A 17,440-nucleotide genomic window follows, 5' to 3' on the forward strand; every position below is an offset into this window, starting at 1 on the left:
GGAATGGTAGGTCTGCCCCACCCAGTCCTTTCTTATCCGCAGTTAGTACTGCTCTCTCAGGTGTGTCTCTTGGAGGGAGACTATGTTGGCTTTCATATTTCTTACGTGGGTGAGGACTCTGGATCTTTTCACTGGGCCATTGAGTCTCCTTACATTCCAGGTGACTATCCTGGTGGGGGGCTCCTATCCCCCCGCTCATGTGGGATTAACCATACTTACCTGGTGGACGCGCCCCTGCCCTCCAGGGTTTCCCTTTGTTAGGGAGGCGTCCAGGATGGCCGCTGTCACTGCTCTCTCCATGCGGTCGGGTCCCTGCGCTCCGGGATTTCCCTTTGTCCAAGGGCACCTGACATGGCCGCCCACTGTGCGTCCGCCACGTGGGTAGTCCCTTGCACTCTGGAGTCTCCCTTCGCCCAGAGACTGTACTGGGTGGATGCTTGCAGCGATTCCTTGTTCCGAGCCTATGGTTGTAGCACTTTGTAGCTGTATTGTTATTCTCTTTCTAGCCTTGTTTGTCCCTCCTTCCCTGTGTCCCGCTCATGAGGTAGTTCCTCATTTCTTTGAATAGATGGTTGAAGTACACAGGACATCTTTATGGTTGTTGTATCTTTTTTTTCCCCAATTGAGGGGCAATTTAACGTAGCCAAAACATTTACCCTGCACATCTTTTGGGTTGTGGGCATGAGACCCACGCAGACACGGGGAGAATGTGCAAACTCCACACGGACAGTGACCCAGGACCAGTATTGAACCCGGGTCCTCTGCGCCATGAGGCAGCAGTACTGTAGTTACTACATATATACTTCCAGAAGGAATTTGATAAAGCCCCTTATCAGAGACTGTGGATAATGTCGAAGCCTATGAAATTGACAGCAAATTATTTACCTGGTTCAGAAATTGGCAGAGTGACAGGAGACAAAGTAAGTTTGATTGTTAGGTACTTCAGTTGGCAGGATGTGACTTGTGGTGTCCCAGAGGGAGCTGTCTTGGCATCTTCACTACTCACTGTCTTTCGTAACAACTTGGATGGTGGGATGGAAAGCCACATAATCCAAATTTGTCAATGGCAGAAAAAGATAGGTGGCTATAGAACCTGCTTGTAGAAGCAGGGTAAATTGCAAAGTATTAAATTACAAAGCGATCTTGATAGATTTAAATAAATTGGTAAAACTGTGGCAAATGGATTTCAATGAAGGCAAATATGAGATTATCCACTTTGGACCTAAAAATAATAGGACAACTAGTGAAAAGCTCAAAACTGTGGATGTCAAAGAGATTTGGGGGTCCAAGGATGGAGATCATTAAAATGACATGAACATATACTGAAATTATCAAAAAGGCGAATGGAATACAACATATTTACAGGACTAGAATACAAGGGGCTAGAAGTCAACCTTCAGCTTCAATATTGATTAAATTTGGAATACTGTAAGCAACTCTGGACACCACATCTTAGAAAAGATATATTGGCAAATGAGGGAGTGCAACATAGCGTCCATCACCTCCTCAATGTAACCTCATCCAGTCCTACTATCCTTCAAGATCTCCACGTTCCTCCAATTTCTGAATCTCCTGTTCTAATCACTTCATTCTTGGTGGCCAGTTATCTCAGCCCGAAGCTCTGGAATTCTCTCTGTAGAGTATTTTCTCTCCACCCTTCTCTACTCTGAACATAGAACATAGAACATACAGTGCAGAAGGAGGCCATTCGGCCCATCGAGTCTGCACCGACCCACTTAAGTCCTCACTTCCACCCTGTCCCCGTAACCCAATAACCCCTCCTAACCTTTCTGGATACTAACGGCAATTTAGCATGGCCAATCCATCTAACCTGCATGTCTTTGGACTGTGGGAGGAAACGGAGCACCCGGAGGAAACCCACGCAGACACAGGGAGAACGTGCAGACTCCTCACCGACAGTGACCCAGCGGGGAATTGAACCTGGGACCCTGTGAAGCCACAGTGCTAGCCACTTGTGCTACCGTGCTGCCCCCACTTGTGCTACCGTGCTTCCCCTTATAATTAACTTTTTGACCAAGTTTTGGTCATGCTTCCTAATATCTCTTGAGGTGGTTTGGCATCAGATTAGGTTTCATAATCCTCCTCTATAGCAGTGTTCTTCAAAGTTGGGGGCGCGACCCGTGGGTAGGTCACGGGCAGATGTCGGGAGGGCCGCAGAGCCGTTGTCCGCGGCGCTCCCAGATCGCGCATATCCCCGCGCAGCAGCCGGCTTTTCATCACGCCAGCTGCAAGCGGCCGCGAACATGTTAAAAAAAAAAAATTCGCCCTCATTGCGCATGCGCAGTGCGGCCACTATTTTTTCAAACGTTGCAGCTTTTTGTTTTACAAGTTCTGTAGTGGTTTTTATTCATTTATTCATTTATTTAATTTTTTTTTTTGGATTTATTTTATTCATTTTATGTTTTTTACATGTTCAGGGGGGTTTTATTCATTTTTTTCATTTATTTTTCTCAGTTTATTATTTTTTTTACAAGTTCGGGGGGGTGTTTTATTTGATAACGTTTTACAGGAAAAAAATTCAGAACTTTGGACAGATGGAGGCTCCATACTTTCCGACACCAGAAGGCCTCACCTTCAACAGGTTCCATTGGAGGAGCGTGTACGAGGGCCAAAGGGACCCAAAACCATTTCCTCCATTTTTGTCAGCAGCAAACAAGGTAAGAGAAAATGGTGGGTCGCGAAGGTCGGCCGGCTTGGTCCCGAAGGTTGGCCGGTTGGTAAAAATGGGTTCCCAGAAAAAAAGTTTGAAGAACACTGCTCTATAGCACCTTGGGCCAATTTGCGACCTTGAAACAAGTTGTTTTTATGCTGATATGAAATGTCATGAGATGTTCTGTACAATATGCTACATAAATATGAGCTGTTGTTACAGTTTAGTTTTTATGCTGTGATAATTCACAGTTGTTAGCATGTTGTTAAAACCAACAATATATGTGTAGCCTTATCGTAACACCAAATTTCCTAGTATTTAGTGAATGAAAACATTTCTTATCAGTATTTACAAGACAGAATCATCACCTGATTAAGTGTAATGATCTGTAATAGACTCGCTACTATTCATTATCAGACATACAACGTAAGGTCCATTTTCTTAAAAAACAAAGCAGGTGATTAAAAATTGAAGATTGTCAATAAAATTAATAGTTTGATCTAAATTGGGATAATAATGCAATCATGATCATACATCCAGATCACAACAAAAGCTTGTGGTATTTTTTTTTAAAACACAGCCTCAATGCACAACCTGTGACTAAATTATGGTACAATCTATTTTACTGAACAAGATTTCCTTGCTGCATGGCATGTGCATTTGCCACTTGATATCTTTGATCTGCAGAGTGGCACGTGCTACTATTTGTGACTAATTCACTGGAAGAATTTTTGTTGCCAAACTCACTCAGCACAAAAAGAAAATACTCAAATTAAGTCATGAAGTTGTTATGGTTTCTTCAGTTGTCACAGTCACTGATCATTCATTTATTATTTCAAGTCCAGATACAGAATGATAAGGCTCTTAAGGTTAAGTTCACCATTATTTTATCATTTCTTATGTTTCCTGTTCTATGATTCTGTACAGTGACAGAAAAAATGACCATTTCCACACACATGGGAGGGAAGATCAGAAATGTGCTAATCCTCTAATTTGCTAATTTCCATTGAAAGAAGCCTTAGACTCGTATCCAGGATTTAAGTTGTTGCAGGGCAGAGAACAGTTTGAAAGCATTTGAAGAGGAATTATTAGGAATGGTGCGCATAGTAGCACGGTGGTGCAGTGGTTAGCACTGCTGCCTCACGTTGCCGAGGTCCCAGGTTCGATCCCAGCTCTGGGTCACTGTCCATGTGGAGTTGACACATTCTCCTAGTGTTTGCGTGGGTTTCACCCCCACAACCCAAAAATGTACAGGGTAGGTGGACTGGCCACGCTAAATTGCCTCTTAATTGGAAAAAATTAATTGGGTACTCTAAATTTTTTTATTTTTTTAAAAATGGTGGGTACAAAAGGTGCATGTTGATGATACAGTGGACACTGTGTAATCGAATGTCTTGAGTTCACAAAGACCAAAACACTGTGTTTAAGAACTGTGATGTAGCAGAAGACTGGGAGTCGTGAGATGGAATTTACTCAGTTCAGTAGCTCACACAATTGTCCAAATGCTGAAAACTAAACCCCGACTAGGGCTCAGTGCTTTGCTTATGTAGTGCAGCAAGTCTACACAGCTGATTCTCATTGCACAGATTCCTGAGAGGGGTTATCCATCAGTCTGTCATGTGACTTCCGAGTTGACTTCCTGTGGCCATCTTGGTAGCGGGAAACTCGCCAAGAAATTGGATAATCTTATTAGAAAAGTACCGTCCACCCACCACGCAGCCTCCCGGTGACACCAAAGAACTCAAATAGCTATAGTCAATGAAAAAGATTAAATTAACCAACTGTGTCATGCTGCTGTTGCTATTCAGTGGGAAATCAGTCACTTGTTTACTGGATCCACAGACAGCAAATTGTCCAATAATGTCGCTGATTCCCATCAGTGCCTGGAAGGAAATGGGAACTCAACAATTGAGGGAGGAGATGAACTTCGGGGACCAACAGTAGTACTGCTTCCATGTTTCAGGTTGACTGCACATGTCTTGGCACTAGATGGCTCAACTCCACAAATGCCCCCGTGTTGACTCAGACTTTGAAGGGACAATTATCATGGTTCATTGCCAGATAGTTGTGCGAGGGTAGTGTTTGAGGACTTCTGCAGCACCTTCCAAATACACATCTTCTACCACTGAGAAGGAAAAGGGCAATAGATGCATGTGAGAATGAATGCATCTATCCTGCCTCATGAATGGGCAGCACGGTAGCATTGTGGATAGCACAATTGCTTCACAGCTCCAGGGTCCCAGGTTCGATTCCGGCTTGGGTCACTGTCTGCACATCCTCCCCGTGGGTTTCCTCCGGGTGCTCCGGTTTCCTCCCACAGTCCAAAGATGTGCAGGTTAGGTGGATTGGCCATGATAAATTGCCCTTAGTGTCCAAAATTGCCCTTAGTGTTGGGTGAGGTTACTGGGTTATGGGGATAGGGTGGAGGTGTTGACCTTGAGTAGGGTGCTCTTTCCAAGAGCCGGTGCAGACTCGATGGGCCGAATAGCCTCCTTCTGCACTGTAAATTCTATGATAATCTATGATATAAAAACTGATGCAACCCCAAAATGTACACATGGAGGTCCCAGCTCACGTTTGGCACCCAGAAATTGGCTGCAATCTATAAAAGCTTGGGAAGCCCGGGAAAGTAAGTTGAATAATATTTATTTGGTTAACATAAAGTAAAGGACGTAACGCAGCTTTCAATTCAAAGGTCCCAATTGGGACTACTGGAAGTGCCGGTCCCCGTCCGGCTTTTAAAGGCAAATTTACGAGCCCCAGCTGGGCGGGCCTCTGCCCACTAGCAGCGAAGCTTTTATTTTACAAGTCTCACTGTGGATGGATCAATGTTACCCTGTGGATGTCGTGAGGATTATTATACAATCAATCTAAATTTCTCACCCAATAACTTCCCCAGGTCTAGATCTCATCTCCCACCCCCAGCAAGCTCTTCCTGTAACCATTTACTCTTGGGAATCCTGAGTTTAGTTGTGGTCATGAGGAGGTTTTGGGAGTCTTAAGGGAATGAGAAGGGGAGTGAGGGAAAAAGAGTCTGAGATAGAAGAAGCCACAACTTGGCTTGTGAGTATAGAGGAGTGGCCCTGCTTCTCCTCGCCCCAATAATGAATATTTTAGGCCAACTGAAAATACTTATTTTGTCATCAGGTTTGATACAGCCTATAGGGAAAGCTTTCCTGGCCAGCATCTTAGTTCCAGTTGAGTGGTGTAGAGGAACCACACACGGTGTTTTCCCGGATTTTTAAATAAATTGCTCTCCACTATGTTGAGATGTTTTAAATTCACTACCACAAAACGAACTTAAGCATTCAGGTACAAAGTTTATCCAAATATGCCGAAGAATTGAAAGCACAGAGACGGGGAAAAAATCGAATGATAAAGCTGGGCCTGCCGAGCCATCACCATTTAAGATGGCAATCAGCTCCCCCATGCCTTTGACGACTGAAACCCAAAGCAAAATGTTTTGTCACTGAGCTTGACAAATCCTAACACAGATTGGCTCTGAAACTGAAAACTCCTTTGGAAGAGTCGCTGTGTCCAATTCTGTATTCCCTTGACATCATTCGTCTAGCTGTTGATTCTCACGCTAACGCCCTTAACGATATTGAGACAGCCGTCACAGACCACAGCGACAGGATCTATACGCTGGAGTCCAAGCTGACTGTGGTGATTAAGAAGAGCGTGTCGCAGTGGGTCAATGTCAATGACTTGGAAAACTGGGCACAACGATAAAATGTACACATTATTGGCCTACCAGAGGAAACTGAGGGCTGAGTGCCAATGCAGTTTAAGTCGGATTTATTCAAAAAGTGATGAGCGAGAAAGTTTCCTCCAAACCCCTGGAGTTAAACAGAGCCCGCCATAGCCTCCGACCGAAGCCTCACCCAGGCAACCTCCGCAAGTCATGATGGTATGGTTACATTGCTACAAAGTGGAATGGTGGCACAATGGCACAACTGCTGCCTCACAGCACCAGGGACCCAGGTTCAATTCCGGCCTTGGGGAACTGTGTGTGGAGTTTGCATTTTCTCCTATGTCCAAAAGGTTAGGTGGGGTTACTGAATTACAGGGATGGGTGGAGACCTGACCCTAGGTGGCGTACTCTTTCAGAGGGTTGGTGCAGACTCGATGGGCCCAATGACTACTTTCTGCACTGCAGTTATTCTATGAATCTATGAAAGCAGAAGCTCATTCTTCGGTCGTCAAGGGGGCACCAAAATGTCACTTGTCAAGGCCACCCAATTAGGATTTACAGAGACAAGAGTGTAGATCGGGCAAGGAGGCGAGAAACATTTAATAACATCAAGTTCCCGTTGTCCAAGAACGAGGTAAACCCATCTCTGCATCACACTTAATGGAGAAGATAAAAATAAAAACAGAAAATACTGGACAATCTCAGCAGGTCTGACAGCATCTGGAGCGAGAAGGGAACTAACGTTTTGAGTCTGGATGACTCTTGTCAAAGCTGGAGAGAACTGAAATAGGGTCAGAATTCTATTGTGGGGGGAAAAAAGCAAATGACTGCAGATGCTGGAATCTGAAACAAAAATTTGTTTTTATTCATGGAGAAGATCAACTTTTCAACACGCCAGACAAGGTGGATTATTTTCTTTGTCTCAGTAGATTTGATAGAGGTATTGACTGGTAACGATGCGCTTTCAATACCTGGGGCGGGATTCTCCGATATCGGCGCGATGTCCGCGGACCGGCGCCAAAAACGGCGCGAATCAGTCCGGCATCGCGCTGCCCCAAAGGTACGGAATTCTCACCTAACTGTTTGGACACGAAGGGCAAATTAGCATGGCCAATCCACCTAACATGCACATCTTTGGACATTAAAGGGCAATTTAGCATGGCCAATCCCCCTAACCTTCACATCTTTGGCCTGTGGGAGGAAACCGGAGCACCCAGAGGAGACCCACGCAGACACTGGGAGAACGTACAAACTCCACACAGTCACCCAAGGTCGGAATTGAACCCGGGTAGATTGAATGATGATAGAGAGCGCGATTCTCCGACCCCCCCGCCTGGTCAGAGCCGTATAGCACAGAAAAGGCCCTTCGGAGCATCGCATCGGCGCTGATCAAAAACAACCATCTAACTATTCTTATCACATTTTCCAGGATTTGGTCCATATGCCTTGGCATTGCACGTGCACATCAAAATACTTCTTAAATATTATGAGGGCCCCTGCCTCCACCACCAGTTCAGACAGTGAGTTACAAACTTCCACCACCCTCTGGGTAAAAAACAATTATTCCTCACGTCCCCTCTAAACCTCCTACCCTTACCCGAAATCTATGCCTCCTGGACATTGATCCCTCCACCAAGGGGAAACATTTCTTCCCGTCTACTCTATCTATGCTCCTCATAATTTTATGCAACTCACTCATGTCTCCCCTCAGTCTCCTCTGCTCCAAGGAAAACATCTAAGTCTACCCAATCTCTCTTCATAACGAAAACTCTCCAGCCCAGGCAACATCCTGGTAATTCTCCTCCACAGCCTTTCCAATGCTATCACATCCTTCCTATAATATGCATTCCAGAACGGCACACAATACTCTGGCTGTGGCACAACCAATATTTTATACAGTTTCAGCATAACCTCCCTGTTCTTAAACCCTATACCTCGATTAATAAAGTGAAGCATACCATATGCCTTCTTAACCACCGTATCCACCTGTTCTGCTACCTTAAGGGACCGATGTACATGCACACCAAGGTCCCTCTGATCCTCGGTGCTTCCCAGCGTCCTGTCATTCATGATGTATTCCCTTGCCTTGTTTGTCCTGCCCAAGTGCATCACCTCACACTGATGCGGATTGAATTCCATTTGCCACTGATCAACCCATCTGACCAGCCCGTCTATATCCTCCTGTAAGGCTGTCCTCCTCATTGTTTACCACCCCACCAATTTTCGAATAATCCACAAACTTACTTATCATTCCGCACCTTTGGGGCGGCGCGATGCCCGACTGATTTGCGCCGTTTTGGGCGCCAGTCGGCGGACATCGCGCCGTTTCCGGAGAATTTCGCCCCATATCTCAATCATTTATATAAACCACAAACAGAAAGGGCCCCAACACTGATCCCTGGGGGATCCCACTAGATGCAGGTTCCAGTCAGAAAAACACCCTTCGACAATCACCTCTGCTTCCTGCGACTCAGCCAATTTTGGTCCAAGTTGCCAAATTTTGCTGGATCTCATGGGCTCTTAATTTCGCTATCAGTCTTCCACATGGAACTTTATTAAAAGCATTGCTGAAGTCCAAGTAGCCTCCGTCAAATGCATTTACCTCATCTACACACATTGTCACCTCTTCAGAAAATTCAAACAAGTTGGACAGACATAACTTCCTCTGAACAAAACCATGCTGACTGTTCTTGATTAATCCCTGCCTCTCCAAATGCAGATTAATTCTGTCTCAGAACTGCTTCCAGTAGTTTCCCCACCACTGAGGATAGACTGACTGGCTGTGGTTTCCTGGTTTATCCCTTCCTCCCTTCTTGAATAATGGTACCACATTGGCTATCCTCCAGTCCTCCAGCACCTCTCCTGTGGCCAGAGAGGAATTGAAAATTGTTGCCAGCGCCCCTGCTATGTCCTTTTTGCCTCACTCAACAGCCTGGGATACATTTCCTCTGGCCCTAGAGATTTGCCTACTTTTAAGCCTTCCAGACCTCTCAGAACCTCCTCCCTGTCTATGTGAATCTCTTTAATTTTATGACAGTCCTCTCCCTGATTTCTATATCGACACTGTCCCTCTCACGAGTGAACACTGACACAAAGAATTCATTTAGAACCCTACCTCCATCCTCCGGCTCCACACACAAATTACCACTGTAGTCCTTAATGGGCCCTACTCTTTCCCTTCTTATCATTTTACGCTGAATGTACTTGTAAAACAATTTAGGATTTTCCTTTATTTTACCTGCCTTTAATGTGCTCTCCTAATTGCCTTTTTAAGTTCCCTCTTGCACATTCTATCCACCTCTAGGGGTGTCACAGTTTACCGTTCCTGCACTCAGTCCACTCTGGCCTGATTGAAATCTGTCCTCCAGTTTAGAACTTTGATCTCAAGCCCATCTTTGTCTTTTTCCATAACAATCTTGAATCTAACTGAGTTATGATGACTGTCTGCAAAATGCTCCTCCACTGATACTTCAACCATTTGCCCAACTTCATTACCGAAAATTAAGTCCAGGATCGACCTCTCTCTTGTAAGTTCTTCTACGTAGGCTTAAAAATTTCTCTTGGAAGTATTTTAAGAATTTCACTTCCTCTAAACCTTTCACACTAAGGCTAACCCAGTTAATATTGGAGGAGTTGAAATCCCCCACGATCACTACCCTATTACTCCCCTGCCCAGTTAGTTTAAACCCTCCCCAACAGCACCAGCAAATCTCCTGGCAAGGACACTGGTCCCATTCTGGTTCAGGTGCAAACCGTCTGCCTTTTACAGGTCCCACTGTCTTCAAAACAGTCCCAATGTCCGAGAAATCTAAAGTCCTCCCTCCTGCACCGTTTCTCCAGCCACACATTCATCTGGACTAACCTCCTATTTCTATTACTCACTAGCACTTGGCATTGGAAGTAATCTAGAGATGACTATCTTCTGGGTCCTGATTTTTAATCTATTTCCTAACTTCCTAAATTCTTCTTTCAGGACCTCATCTGCTTTTCTGCATAGATCATTGGTCTCAATATCTATCTGTTTGCTACTTCTTCTGTATGCCCTGCAGCTATTCAGTGACATCCCTGACCCTGGCACCAGGGAGGCAACATACCATAATGGAGTCTCTTTTGCTGCCACAGAAACGCCTGTCAGTTCCCCTTACAATTGAATCCCCGACCACTATAGCCCTGACATTCTTCCTCCTCCCCTCTTGTGCAGCAGACCCACACATGGTGTCATGAAGTTGGCTGCCATGTAGGTAATAGTTTGGGATAGTTTGAGATAATCTGCCTCTTTCCATTGAATGGCAGAATTCAATCTATAATGATGAACGTTCTACAAAGGCTCTTGTTTCTTTTTCAATGTCTCCCAATTTTCTTACTGAACCCATTTTTTGTTATGGTAAATAAGTTGACATCAACATTTATCGGGGCAGGCAGGACTCCTGGAGCCCTTAGAATGATACTTCAGTGAGGGAGATGGAATGGTGCACTTGCATTACCAAACCTACTGCATTATTACTGGGCTGCCAATATTCATAAAGTTTTATTGTGGTGTTACGATCCAGGTGAAAACTAGTGTCTTATGTGAGCACATTCCTGCTGCTCATCCTCTCTTCCTGCCTCAATTTTTGCCCCGTTGTCCCTATCTCCTTCTAAATAAGCACTGAGCCCCGTTGTACTTTCCACTTAAAAAATATGGAAACAATTTCATCAACATTTTAAACTCCTTCGCTTGTAGGCCCTATTTGTCAAAACCACATATTCTTGTCTTTCAAGCTTGACTCAGCATTTCCCTTCTGGAGGGAGAGGGGTCTTGAGCTTTTTACTGATATGTTTGTAGATAGCCCCTTTGCCAACTTTAACGAGCTTTCAATAATTTTAACCTGACCCAATCTAGTCTTTGCCGCTATTTTCAGGCCTTTAGTTTTGTTCGCTTTCATCGCTCATCCTTTCCTCAGCTCCCTTCATACACATTATTCGAAGAGAATCTGTCTCTGCCTCAAACCCGCGCAGGTTTTATTTCATGACTCTATGATCTCATACTATCCTGTAGTCCCTCCCCTCTTCACAAGATAAGAAATAATTGGGAAGCGGAACTTGGACTTGACCTTGCTGAGGAGAGGTGGGTGGCCCTTCTTAGCATCAACTCCACATCTTCTTGTGCTTGGTCAAGCTTAATTCAATTTAAAGTTTTACAAAGAATTGACTTCACAAAGGCCAGAATTAGCAAGTTATTTTCCAGTACAAACAAAAATATGACAGGTGTTCATTTGCCAGTGCAGACCATACCCACACTTCCTGGTCATGCTCGAAACTGGCTAGTTTTTGGTTATCCTTCTTTGAAATTCTTTCTGTCATGACCTGCAAACATGCAGCTAATGAACACATAGAATAGGACACGGCCAATGAGCAGTCAGGACACTCAGGGGTGGTATCCCACTATAAAAGAGATGAGGCACTCATGCCCCGCCTCTTTCCACAGACCAACATCTACAGAGTGAGACAGGGTGTATCCTCAGCATCACACCCCAGCACGTGGCTTAGAGCAAGGCTGGTTCAGTTAGACTGAGTTACTACATTTAGATTAGCAGAGAGTCGAACTCATTGAGAACTGTGCTAATATTTCAATTAAACACATTGAACTCACTTCAAAGTCTGGAGCATCTTTTACTCAAAACTGCATCAAGTGGCAGCTTGTGTTATTCCAAATTACATAACACAACATGATACCAGGAGTCTGTTCAATCTAGCTAGTTCAACTCAGCAAGATCTTTGACGACCAGCGAATGTATACCGGCACAATGGAAAAGATTCAGGCTCCTCACCAGCTCAGGACCTCCGGCAATCTCAGTGCCAACTGGCGGACATTCAAGCATAAATTTCAGCTTTACGTCGAAGCATTAGACCTCAAAGGTGCGTCTGATGCACGGAAGATGGCTCTTTTCCTCACCACAGCGGGTGATCACGCCTTGGAAATATTAAATTTCTTTCAATTCGCTGAAGACCAGGACAAGACAAAGTTTCAGACTATCCTGGACAAGTTTGACAGCCACTGTGAGGTGGACACCAACAAAATCTTTGAGCGCTACATATTCAAACAGCGATTGCAAGGTAAAGACGAATCCTTCATCTCATATTTAACTAACCTTACGACTGCTAGTGCAATCCTGCAACTTCGGTGATATCACTGACTCCATGATCAGAGACCAAATCATTTTTGGAGTTCACTCTGATCCTCTGAGAGAGCAATTACTGAAGATCAAGCATATGACCCTGCCAGACGCGATTGAAACATGCACAGTGCATGAGCATGCTAAAAATCGCTATTCCCAGCACAAAACGGCAGAAAATGATAAACTAGCCTCCCACGAGGCGGAGAGTGTGCAGGCCATCTCTCGGATGCAGCGCCTCAACATTGACGAAAGCAGCCATTTTGCGCGCTCTTCCCAGGGCCCGACGCATTCGCGATGCGAACGGGATAATGAAGCAGCAAAAATCCGCACTGCGCAGGTGCAGACGTCTGAGAACCGCACTGCGCATGTGCAACGACGCACGGAGCATCAGGTAGCCGACGTCATGACGTGTTCGAACTGTGGCACCGCCCATTTAAAGAAACACTGCCCTGCAAGAGGCAGGCGCTGTTTAAACTGTGGGAAGCCAGGCCATTATGCAGCCCTGTGCAGATCTGCACCACCAGTCAGGAGTCAGCGCTTCCAATTCCGACGACGGCGCATCCGGAGCGTGCAACGACGCCTACAGGATTCTGATCCCGGCAGTCCAACGGATCCAGAGGATGAATGCTTGGAAAATGCCTCCCGTGTGGGCATTATTACAATGTGTGAATATGCCACACCAGACACATCGCAAGTCCAATCCATCTTAGCTGTGGATTCCGAGGACAAAAGTGATGAAGGTCAACCACTGCCCCATCCAGTTCAAGCTAGACACAGGCGCCTCTGCCAACCTCCTCTCACAGGCAGACTTCAGACACATTAAGAAGCCCCCCACGGTCCTTCCAGCTGCCTGCAAGCTCCTGGATTACAACTGGAATGCCATCACGGCACTGGGATCCTGCCATCTGCACGTATCCAACCGACACACATAAGCACGGTTACGCTTTGAAATTGTTGAGTCGGACAGGTCATCCCTACTAGGTGCGCACGCCTGCAAGCAGCTGATCCTCATTCAAAGGGATTACACCACAACATCCTCCCATGTGGATCTTCAGGCCGGCATCGACGACATCCTCGCCCAGTATCCAGATGTGTTCAACAGGATGGGCACGCTGCCATATTGATACAAGATTCTGCTACGACCTGATGCCAAGCCAGTGGTCCACGCACCACGACGAGTCCCTGCTCCACTGAGAGAGCGCCTGAAGGCACAGCTCAAGGACCTTCAGCAAAAAGGCATCATATCCAAGGTCACCGAACCGACTGACTGGGTCAGCTCGATGGGTAAAGAAGCCTTCAGGGGACCTGCGCATCTGCATTGATCCCAAGGATCTCAATAAGAATATCATGCGGGAACACTATCCCATCCCGAAGCGGGAGGAACTCACGAGTGAGGTGACACACGCGCGCTTCTTCACCAAATTGGATGTATCACAGGGATTTTGGCAAATCCAGCTGGAAGAGACCAGCAGAAGGCTCTGCACCTTCAACACACCTTTTGGCACCATCTTGGCATCGGATATATTCCATCGCATCATGGAGCAGATGATGGAAGGCATTGAAGGGGTTCATGTGTACGTGGATGACATCACCATATAGTCCACAATCCCTGAAGAACATGTGTCCTGTCTCCAGAAGGTATTCCGCTGTGTACATGCCAACGCCCTAAAGTTAAACAGGTCCAAATGTTGTTTTGGCACATCAACATCAAGTTCCTAGGCGACCAGATCTCACAGCATGGTATGCACCCGGACACAGACAAAATCAAGGCCATCGAGGCGATGAAGGTCCCTGAGGACTAAAAGGCGGTGCTGTGCTTCTTGGGTATGGTCAATTTTCTGGGCAAGTTCATTCCAAACATGGCCACACACACCACGGCCCTACGCAACCTGGTGAAAAAGTCAACTGCCTTTGAGTGGAAGGCGGCACACCAGACAGAGTGGCTGGAGCTGAAAGCCAAACTCACCACTGCACCAGTCCTGGCATTCTTCAACCTGGACTGGGAAACAAAGATATCCACAGATGCGAGTCAGGATGGCATCGGTGCGGTGTTGCTTCAACGACATGACACATCATCCTGGGCACCAGTAGCCTAGGCATCAAGGGCGATGACGCCCACTGAAACCAGATATGCACAGATTGAGAAGGAGTGCTTGGGTCTTCTCACCGGCATCCTCAAATTATGTCTACAGCCTGCTGACATTCACTGTCGAGACGGATCATAGGTCTCTGGTCCACATCATCCACAAGGACCTGAACGACATGACGCCTCGGTTGCAGAGAATCCTGCTTAAACTTAGGAGGTATGACTTCAACTTGGTGAACACACCTGGCAAGGAGCTCATCATCGCTGATACATTGTCCCGCTCCGTCACCTCACCCAGTGGGCCACTGGAGATCATCCAGCACATCGAATCGCAGGTGCAGCTGTGTGCTAGCACTCTCCCGGCGACAGATGAGAAGGTAGTTCTCATCCGTGATGAGACAGACCCCTCTTGCAGCGTGTCATCCACAAACTCACCAATGGCTGGCAGAAAGGCCAGTGCCCACAATTTTACAATGTGAAGGATGACCTGACGGTGATTGATGGTATCCTCCTCAAGCTGGACAGGATTGTCATTCCGCTCTGTCTCCAGAGCTTGGTGCTCCGCCAGATTCATGAGGGACACCTGGGTGTCGAGAAGTGCAGACGCAGAGCCCGGCATCAGCCAGGACATCACGAACATGGTCCTGAACTGTGCTACCTGTCAGCGGTTCCAGCCAGCGCAGAGCAAGGAGACCTCCAACAGCATGACATAGTGACCTCTCCGTGGTCCAAGGTTGGCATCAACCTCTTTCATGCGAATGGTCGCGACGACGTATTGATCATTCACTGTTTCTCGAATTGCCCTGAGGTGCTGAAGCTCCCGACCCTCACCTCTCGGATCGTCATCAAAGCCTGTAAGGAGACGTTCTCAAGGCCTGGCATCCCAATCACCGTCATGAGCGACAATGGCCCGTGCGTTAGCAGTTGAGAATGGTCCACATATGCCAGGTCATACAATTTCCAGCATGTCACCTCCAGTCCGCACTATCTGCGTCCAATGGAAAAGTCGAGAAAGGGGTGCACATTGTAAAAAAAGACTTTGGGCATGATTTAATAGAAACATTTCTGTGTGGCATTTTGGCATGATTGGCGATGTGTTACTCAACGACCATGTTGGCAAGATCTTGGCTCATATTTAATGAATTTAGTGCCGGAAATGAGCATCCATAAGCTTCTCGACATTATTGGCTCTCTCGCCGTCTGATTCGCCAGACTCGCACCTCGGCAGCTCGCCGCAAACAAGCTGCTTTTAAACATTCCCTCACCACTCACTCCAGTCAACACACAAGCATGGCACCACACAGTCCTGCTCCTCGCTTTGGCAATGCTGACCAGGCCAGGTCTCTGGATGCAGTGGATGTGCGACGGGACATCCTGTTCCCCGAAGGTGGTTGGCGGGTCAGCAGCAGGGCCACCAATACCACCTGGGTGACAGTGGCAGCGGCCGTCAGTGAGGGCAGCATGAACAGGAGGGCCGCTATACATGGCAGAAGAAGACCTCCACTGAGCCTCAAGGGTAAGTTACCACGTGTCTCCTGGCATCAGTTTCGCCTGCCACCCCTCAAATTCCCAAACTACCCCCTTGCCACCACAGATCACTGGCCGGTACCTCACACCCTTCCTACACCAATCTTCATGCTTGTTCCTCACAACCCCCTGACACCCACCAGCAGAACTCCTTCATGCCTAGGTGTGGTGCCCCATATGCCCCTCCGGCCCATCAAGTGTGCGACTTAAAATGCCCTCTTTGTCCCTGCAGGGAGAAAGCTCGTAATAAAAGGGAAAGGCCAAGATGTGGGGCAGAGTACCTGAGATACGGGTCCTCGCCCCCTATGAGGACCCTGGAGATCACAGGCTTGACCAAGGACGAGGTTGGCCTGTGCCGCAGAGGTGGCGATTGACTGCCCCTTCACCCAGATGGCCTGTCTCAAGTGACAGACAAAATGATCCTTCCCTCTCTTTCAGAGGGTGGAAGCAGCCTGCTGCTTTTTATGCCTTGTGGCTTTTGTTGCCCTTTGCGGACGTCTTCTGGAGGGTCTAGGGCCGGTGGGCTCCTGCTGACTGACCAGTGTCACTGCCCTCTCCTTGACAACATGTTCATTCTCTCGCAAGATCATCATCTGATGGGGCAGGGCCATTCGGAGTCCCTCACTCCAGCTGCACCTTCTGTCCCAGGGCGGCCCCCAGTGTCCTAAGGGCACCATCAACGTGGAGGAACCGCTGGAGGCCAACCCGGGGCCTGCCACCAAGGAGACAGCGGCGGGCTCCATTCATCCAAATCACCTTTGCCTCACATTGGTACATCTCAAGATCAGTGGGCAGAACAGGATGTTATGGTGACGCCAGTGACACTGGTCAGTCAGCCGGAGCCCGCCGGCTCTAGACCCTCCAGAAGACATCCGCAAAGGGCATCAAAAGCCACAAGGCATAAAAAGCAGCAGGCTGCTTCCACCTCTGATGTGCATCCTGGGGACAAACCTAGACGATGCAGTAGAGCACTTAATATTAAGAAGACTGGGGATCATTGAATGACCACGAGTGGGGGAGGGGTCACTATCTCTAGCTAGTGGGATTGGAAATGTCCAATGTTCACAATTTCAAAGTGTTACATGTTGTCATGATATTCAAACACACACATCATGATGGACACACTAACAGGCAAATCAGAGTACACAACACCACAACCAATCACAGACAAGAACACCAACCATATAAAAAGCACGAGCACGACACCTGGAGGTCAGTAGGTCTGGGGAGAAGGGAACAAGAAAGAGCTGTTAAAACACCACAAGCAGGGAACCCCCCACGTGCAGAGTGCAAAGACCAAACTG

General features: G+C 47.0%; 1 protein-coding gene and 1 long non-coding RNA gene across 5 annotated transcripts in view; one reads left to right on the forward strand and one right to left on the reverse strand.

The window, feature by feature from the left end:
• LOC140396939 (methylcytosine dioxygenase tet3-like) overlaps positions 1–17,440 on the reverse strand; it is a 532,260-nt gene that overhangs the window by 239,773 nt on the left and 275,047 nt on the right. The window lies entirely within an intron of this gene.
• Positions 1–17,440, forward strand: part of LOC140396941 (uncharacterized) — a 392,184-nt gene that overhangs the window by 41,734 nt on the left and 333,010 nt on the right. The gene's annotated exons all lie outside the window — the stretch shown is intronic.

The sequence above is a fragment of the Scyliorhinus torazame genome, chromosome 20 (assembly GCF_047496885.1).
Source record: "Scyliorhinus torazame isolate Kashiwa2021f chromosome 20, sScyTor2.1, whole genome shotgun sequence".
NCBI lineage: Eukaryota > Metazoa > Chordata > Chondrichthyes > Carcharhiniformes > Scyliorhinidae > Scyliorhinus > Scyliorhinus torazame.